Consider the following 8,499-nt stretch of genomic DNA (forward strand, 5'->3'; position numbering starts at 1 on the left):
CCACGGCTGTGTATACCAGTGGAGGTATGTTTGGTCTTCATTTAAGATCTGACTCATTTCAGTCTTCGGTGACATAAAGACGTGACAAGTCAAAAGGAGAATATTTTCATCGTTGAGCTGTTGCAAAAGCTTTGACATTTGGTTTCCGTATGATCTGTCTAGCCTACGTCAAATTGATACCGCATAAACACTTCCGTTGTGAAGAGGTTTTGGAGCGTCTGTTATTGGTGTTGAATTATATTACTCGTTCTATGTTGCCTGTGTATGTATTTGTCGTCCCCTAGTACTTCTTCTTCAGCGTTCCAGAATTGTCTGGTTACGTGTGAGCTCGTTTGCCCATTTGGGTTCCCCACACTATACTCTGAGAGCATAGTCAGCTTCACTCCGCTTTCGTTGAGTAGGCATGCTAGGTATTTTCGTGTTTCCATAACCCACCGAACTCTGACATGGATTACAGGATCTTTTCCGTGCGCACTTGGTCTTGTGCTTGCGTGTACACACGAAGGGGGTTAAGTCACTAGCAGGTCTGCACATAAGTTGACCTGGGAGATCGGAAAAATCTCCACTCTTAACCCACCAGGCGGTAGCGACCGGGATTCGAACCCACGACCTCCCGATTAGGAGGCCTACGTCTTACCACCACGCCACTGCGCCCGTCGTCCTCTAGTACAATTTACAAGCACCTTAGGCCCCCCCCCCACAAAAAAAGTTGTATGTTTCTGGTAACATGGCTACAAAAAATAGGGTAGGTATAGGTAGGGATTTTTATTTTTTTAAATTTTTAAAATTTTTGTTTGTTTGGTTAGGGTAGAAAATAATATACAGTGACGCAAAGAGACTGGACTTACTATACAAAGAGAAAGACAACACATTACAAAACAAATGGGACAAAAGGGATGCGGGGTTATCCCCCTTGTGTCGTCTGCCGTCTGTTACTTTCGTTTTGACGCTTTTTTTTAATTTTATTTTTTTACAAATGCAATAAAAAAAGTCAAGGGTCGGCGGGAAAAAAGAACCTAGGTAGGGTCGGGTGACCAGAAACATACAACTTTGGAGTTTTTTTGCCTAACTATTATATCCTCCCGTCTGACTGTCTGACCTTTCTTATTTGTTTTTCACGTGTGCAAAGTACATGCTGTCATACTATCTCTAATTTACCAGGGTCACCACTCAAGCATTTCAACAAGACGCTGCATATGACAGACGAAGGAATCGTCTTCACACTCGAAGACTGCAGCCCTCCCAACACATTTGTCTTCACTGTTCTCGGCAAGACTGTAACCCGACAGAGGTTTTCATCAAGATGCCACCGGGATCCTAAGTTTGGGTCCTTACAGAACTGTTTGATTGAACCACTGGATGTACCGGTCCAACTGTTAGGGTCTTATACTGTCACAGTGTCCAACAGTGTCGACATCAACTTCTACGTCGCGGACGAGGGTAAGGATAAGCAAATCGTCGTGTCGCATCCCTAGATAAAGAATAATGACTGCGTTTTGGATAGTTGGATGCCTGCAATTATAACTGCAATTAATGCCACGATAGTTTGTTTTCTTTAATGGCTGAGTTGATTTGATAATTTGATAACAAGTACTTCTGCTCTTCTGTTTCAGAAAACCTCTCATTGCACTTTGGTGCGTCGCTTGATTTTTGGTCAATACATGTTTGAAAATACGCCACGCGACTTCTAATCTAGGCCGAATTTTGCTTCCAAGATTAACTTTATTAGTGAATTGGCTCAACAGACATTCGCAAAACAGTAGATACGATCAGCGGTCTGCACTCAGTCCGAGCTGCATTTAAAAAAATAAAACTCAGCCTGATGCCAACGGAATTTAACTTCTCATACAACTTTGTATTGCAGATAAAGCAATGGTGACAAGTCTGACACTCAACAGCACAAATGGAACAGTGACAGTGAATGGAGACGACAGAGTGAATCTTAACCTGAATTGCACTGTGTCTGGTCGACCTGTACCAAGAGACGTGACCATCACACATGGCTTCACACCTTTTGAAAACCGTGACATTCATTACCAGAGAATAGGGAACGGGACACTGCAGGCAGTGCTGACACTGACGATAGTGCGCTGTCACCATATGGGGACCTACACATGTACAGCCACAAATGGAATTGTTGGGCCGGATTCAAAGAACATTCGGTTGAATGTAATATGTGAGATTTGTTGTGGTCAACATTCATTGGAGAATATTGAATGAAAATGTCGCAGCACATATTTTAGAAAGAACACACACGCACACACACACACACACACACACACACCCACACACACACACACACACACACACACACACGCGCGCGCGCGCGCACGCACGCACACTCACTCACGCACACACACATACACACACACACACACACACATATACACACACACACACAAACACACACGCACACACACACACACACACACACACGCGCGCGCGCGCGAACGCACACACATTTGTCTATTTACAGTTTTTATTTGTTGTCAATATGTTATGGCGCATATACTTATACACATGTGTTTATTGTCTCTTCAGGTCTACCAATAAAATACTTTCACAAAGCTTTGATCATGGAAGAAGGGCGAATGTCATTCCGACTGGCAGCGTACCCTGCTCCTGATCGGTTTGTCTTCCTCCAGCTTGGTAGTCAGACACCCGGGCCAGCACGGGATGTATCAGACAGCTTTACAGCGGAGTGTAAACAGGATCCAGTGACGGAGTTCATTGTCAACTGTGACGTTAGTCTACGTCAAGTGTCCCACAATCTTTCAGGCCACTGCAGAGCTGAGGTCTTCAACAGAGTGGGAAAAGTAGACATCGACTTCAAAATTCGAGAGGGAAAAGGTAATAATCTTGATTTTTTTTAACATAAACTGACTCGCCAATCGTTGTGCTGAAACGTTCACAATCAGCAAACCCTCTGTTAAAAAACATGTGTATGGAACGTATGGAACGCCTCAACTGCCTTATGTTGATACAAAACATTATGTTGGGTCAACTTGTCATGACTTTGGGTGGTTTTGTCATGATGTTGGGTGGTTCCGTCATGATGTTGGGTGGTTTTGTCATGATGTTGGGTGGTTTTGTCATGATGTTTTGTCATTATGTTGGGTCAACTGGTCATGATGTTGGGTGTATTTGTCATGATGTTAGGTGGTTTTGTCATGATGTTGGGTGGTTTTGTCATGATGTTGGGTGGTTTTGTCATGATGTTGGGTGCTTATGTCATTATGTTGGGTGGTCATGTCATTATGTTGTGTCACCGGCCCTCGTAGCGCAGTGGTTAGCGCATCGGGCTGCGGGCCGGGAGGTCGTGGGTTCGAATCCCATCAGGGTCATGTGGGTTTTTCGGGCTACGGTCGGCTCCTACCCAGAGTGGAAGTGCTATAGTTCCTATGGGAAGGCTGGGATCACACAGCCGAGTGTCATTCACTTAACGAATGCGACTTTGAGGGTGCTCAGGTTCTGTATACCTGACCAACACCGCAGGTGCGGCAGTTCTCGGGCCTGGTTGACGCCAGGATATATTATGACAGTAAGCGTAGAGTGCTGCCCTGTCACGTAGTCTCAAAAACCAAATTGGAAATCCAAAGCATCATCATAATCATCCTCATCTCATTAATCATCCAAAATATAAATTGTCCTTGCTCTTGTGGCCCTTCATGCCCGGAGCTCTCATGGTGACCTTGGTCTCAGTGTTCCTGTTCGATCCTTCCCTGAATAGTAGTTCTGCTGTCAGTCTTCAACGTGTGACGTTCTGGGTGGTCGACGGAGGGACGTGGTGGCGGTCTGCTCTCTGGAGGGGACGCTTACTCAGTCTGGCTCCGCGACTTAAAGTCAATGTCGTTTGTAGGGGGCATAGTAGGTAGTGGGCTGCGTCCGTTAGCTCGGGACAGACCCACTACTGAACACCGTCGAAGTGACTCAGCAGAAGTGCAGTGTCATCTTCCGAGGGTAGCCTACAGCAGCGACCCGACATCCCCCCCCCTCTCCTGGAGCGTCTGTAAAATCGACATGTCTGGCAGCGGAACGAAATTCAGAGGTGGTTGGAGCAGCGAGTGCAGGGACGGGGCGGTGTGAGAGCACAACGGGACAAGGGAACAGGTGTAAGGACGAAAAAAAAATATGTTGTGTCAACTTGTCATTATGTTGGGTGGTCATGTCATACTGTTGGGTGGTTTTGTCATTATTTTGGGTGGTTTTGTCATTGTGTTGGGTGATTTTGTCATGATGTTGGGTGGTTATGTCATTATGGTGGGTGGTTTTGTCATTATGGTGGGTCAACTTGCCATTATGTAGGGTGGTTTTGTCATTATGTTGAGTGCTTCCATTGGTTAACCCTTCTATTATTATGTTCGGTGAACTTGTCTTTCTGGTAACGCATTTTTTCTGTGTAAACACGTCTTGTCTTGGGGTTTTGTCGTTATGTTGGGTGGTCCTGTCATTATGTTCGGTCAACTTGTCGTTATGGTAGCGCATGTTTTTTTCTGTATAAACACGTCTTTGATTGGATAACATCAACCAATGGGATTGCGACTTACAAAATAATGCTCTTCCTGTAAAACCAACATGGCTGACGATAGTGGTATTTTGCGATCTGCGTTGTCAAAGCATACTTCTGCAAGACGCCATTTCAGTAAGAACCGGAAAAGCATGATTTTGTAAGTCGCAATCTCATTGGTCGCTGTTATCCAATCAGAGACGCGTTTATACATAGATAGATGCGCTAACAGAATGACAAGTTGACCGAACATAATGATGGAAGCGCCAAACATAATGACTCTTTGACATAACTATGCACTCAACATAACGACAGGACCACCGAACATAATGACAGAACCACTCAACATATTGACACGACCACCCAACATGACAAAACCACCCAACATATTGACACGACCACCCACCACAAAGACAAAACCACCCAACACAATGACAAAACCACCCAACATAATGACACGACCACCCAACATATTGACACGACCACCCAACATAATGACATAAGCACCCAACATCATGATAAAACCACCCATCATGACAAAACCACCCAACATCATGACAAAACCACCTAACATCATGACAAATACACCCAACATCATGACAAGTTGACCCAACATCATGACAAGTTGACATCATGACATAATGACAAAACCACCCAACCTAATGACAAAGCCACTCAACATAACGACAAGGGACTGGGTGGCCGAATGGTAACGCACTTGCGCTCGGAATCGAGAGGTTGCGTGTTCGACCCTGGGTCGGGCCGCTATTTTCTCTCCCCTTTCCTAACCTAGGTGGTGGGTTCAAGTGCTAGTCTTTCGGATGAGACGAAAAACCGAGGTCCCGTGTACACTACATTGGGGTGTGCACGTTAAAAATCCCACGATTGACAAAAGGGTCTTTCCTGGCAAAATTGTATAGACATATATAAAAATGTCCACCAAATACCCGTGTGACTTGGAATAATAGGCCGTGAAAAGTATATACTCGCCTAACACGCTTGAGATTTACTGGCCGATGTGAATGCGTGATCATAATGTGTACAAAATTCCATCTCACACGGCATATTGTAAACGCCATGAGCCTCCCCAAATAGGAGAGGGTATGTGCGTAGAAATACTCACTAGAAAAGTTGACCCAACATAATGACAAAGCCACCCAACATAATGACATAAACACACAACATGATGACAAAACCACCCAACATATAACACGTTGACCAAACATAATGTTTTGTATCAACATAAGGCAGTTGAGGCGTTCCTATGACAAACATAAGCACAACAAACGGCCCATTCAACAAGCATATTAACTAAAGTGTTCATCATTTCAAACATGTGTATATTTGGGCTCAAATGTTGAACTTCTATAGTGTTTCTATTTAAGTTTAAATTGGTAGAGTTTTGTTTTGTATTTGTATGTTTCTCGTCCCAAGGACAGATTGTAAGAAAGGTCCCAGTCTAAAATCTGTATTCTAGTAAAGAAAAGTTCCGTCTCAAGACTGTATATGTCATAGCTATAGTTGGAGAAAGGTCTGCAACTAGCTAGCTAGCTACTTGATTGGATCGCTCTTGTTTCTCATACTCCAGGTGATACGTCCACAAAGCCGGGTGCAAGACTCTGGGTAACTGTGGGTGTTGCTGTGCTCGTCGTCACTGTCATTGTTGTCGTCGTCGTCTTAAGATGTTGGCGTAAGTGTTGGTTATTTCTTCTGTAGTCGCATTGTTTGATGAAACTCCGTAGAGCTGATTAATAGAAGATAACATCAATGTCAACACAATCTTAACTACAAAGTGACGGTTGGTGTTTGAACAAAGTAAAAAAAAAAACCACAATCTGTACTTACCAGTTCAAGGACAGAATATACAATATTAAATGTCAGAGTAATCATGAGGTGCTGTTTTGGTTCCTACCGTTTTCCACGGACACAATAAGCTTTTTCTGTGTGTGTGTGTGTGTTTGTGTGTGTGTGTGAGTGTGTGTGTGTGTGTGTGTGTGTGTGTGTGTGTGTGTGTGTGAAGGATCGCTTTGATGACTTTGATGATTTTAATATTAAGCGCAAGTTTTCCAGAGAATGTGTTTTGAGCTGATGCCAGGCAGCTCTTCCGTGTATGTTCTGTAGTAGTCTCGACCAGCTCTCGAGCGATCCGTCTATGTGTGTGTGTGTGTGTGTGTGTGTGAGTGTGTGTGTGAGTGTGTGTGTGTGTGTGTGTGTGTTTGTGTGTGTGTGTGAGTGTGTGTGTGTGTGTGTGTGTGTGTGTGTGTGTGTGTGCGAGTGTGTGTGTATGTGTGTGTGTGTTTATGTGTGTGTGTGTGTGTGTGTGTGCGTGTGTGTGTGTGTGTGTGTGTGTGCGTGTGTGTGTGTGTGCGCGCGTGTGTGTGTGTGTGTGAATGTGTGTGCGTGTGTGTGTGTGTGTGTGTGTGTGTGTGTGTGTGTGTGTGTGTGTGTGTGTGTGTGTGTGTGTGTGTGTGTGTGTGTGTGTGTGTGTGTGTGTGTGTGTGTGTGTGTGTGTGTGTGCGTGTGTGTGCTTTTATCGCAAAAAAAGAATGTTCTACGTATGAATCTATGCAGGGGCGGATCACAACATTTTTAGGGGGGGGGGGGGGGGTCCGTTTTTTTTAGGGACAATTCGACGACGCGAAGCGTTTAGGTAAGGGCGCGAAGCAATCGAACCTCCTGGGGGGGTTCGGGGGACTGCCCCCCGGAACATGTTGATAAAAACAAGGAAAATGGAGCAATCTCGTGCAATCTGAGCCAGGAAACTTCCCCAAATACACCTTCCAAAAAGTAACAACTTAGTGTGCAAGTCAGACTAATTCACATATGCTTTAGATTCATCTGTTTCGGGTTGATGAGAGCATTATTTGAAGCACACCAGAAAACTGAAGAAGCTGATCAAAAACAGAGTGAAAATAAGTGAAATTATCAACTTCCACAAAAAAAGACTATTTGTTATGATTTTTTTAAATCTCGAGGGCTAGTTACAGGTTATTTTTTTTAGCAAGCTTCTTAATGAATTAATTAAAATTGCCTTTAGTTTTTATTTTTTTCGATTTGTTGAAGGTGGTCCAGTAGAAACTCGGGGTAAACACTGCTAAAATGTAACAAATACGGTCTTAGCTGTCAAATATAGCCATTTTTGTGTGATAAAAGCTTTGGCTGTGGACATAGGCAGCAAATTTAGAGTGAACGTTGCCAAAATTGAAAAAAAGCGAAAAAGCCTAACGGTTTTGAGGTTTGTGTTTCTGCAACTGTTTTGACATGTGCACCTTATCCAGAGAGGGTGAATACAGTGAATGAAATTGTTTTGAGTGCTCTAGCGCCGTTAGTTTGTCAGAACAGGAGGCGGTCCATATTAGGAGCCGGTCCATATTAGGAGCCTTTCCCCTACATGTGTCTCATTTTTTTCTTCACAACTGTTTTAGATCTAATGTGAATTATAGCCGTAATGGTGTCAGCAATGTAAACTAGTTTACGTGCATGAGATTGCTGTTTAACGTACTGACTTATATGCTCCTAAATGTGTACGAAATTGTGCCCCAGACAAGTCACAGAGGAATAACGCGGGTTCTATTGAGGACTGCAGCTCTGGACTTTACGAAGAGATCCCAGAACTTCCCATCGACCAACAGCAGCAGTCGTCACTGATCCCTGCTGCTCCCGTTGAAGACAACCCCGTGCCTCTCCAGCATGATGTCGTGGTGCCCATCCATGCTGACCTGCCGCCACTGCTGGTACCTGTGCAGGACAGACTTCTGCCTGAAATACCTGCTGCTGCTGTTGTTGTCCACTCTATCACCCCACAACCCCTCTCCCTGTCAGAAACCCCAGCGAACACTCTGTCCCCCGAAATGCCTGATGCTGGAGTGTGGCTGTCTTCCATCTACCCTCACCGCACGCCTCTGAGAAACCCTGTCCCTGACACCCCCCTGAGTGTTGCCTCTCATGGCGCTCGCCGTCACCCTGACCCTAACCCACCAGTGGAGATTGAG

General features: G+C 44.7%; 1 non-coding gene across 1 annotated transcript; it reads left to right on the plus strand.

Annotated features, from left to right (window-relative positions):
• The first annotated feature begins 3,270 nt into the window (after nucleotides 1-3,270).
• Nucleotides 3,271-3,344, plus strand: Trnar-gcg (transfer RNA arginine (anticodon GCG)). The gene has a single exon. It is a non-coding gene; the product is annotated as a tRNA-Arg (tRNA).
• The last annotated feature ends 5,155 nt before the right edge of the window (nucleotides 3,345-8,499 follow it).

Source organism: Littorina saxatilis, linkage group LG8 (assembly GCF_037325665.1).
Source record: "Littorina saxatilis isolate snail1 linkage group LG8, US_GU_Lsax_2.0, whole genome shotgun sequence".
NCBI lineage: Eukaryota > Metazoa > Mollusca > Gastropoda > Littorinimorpha > Littorinidae > Littorina > Littorina saxatilis.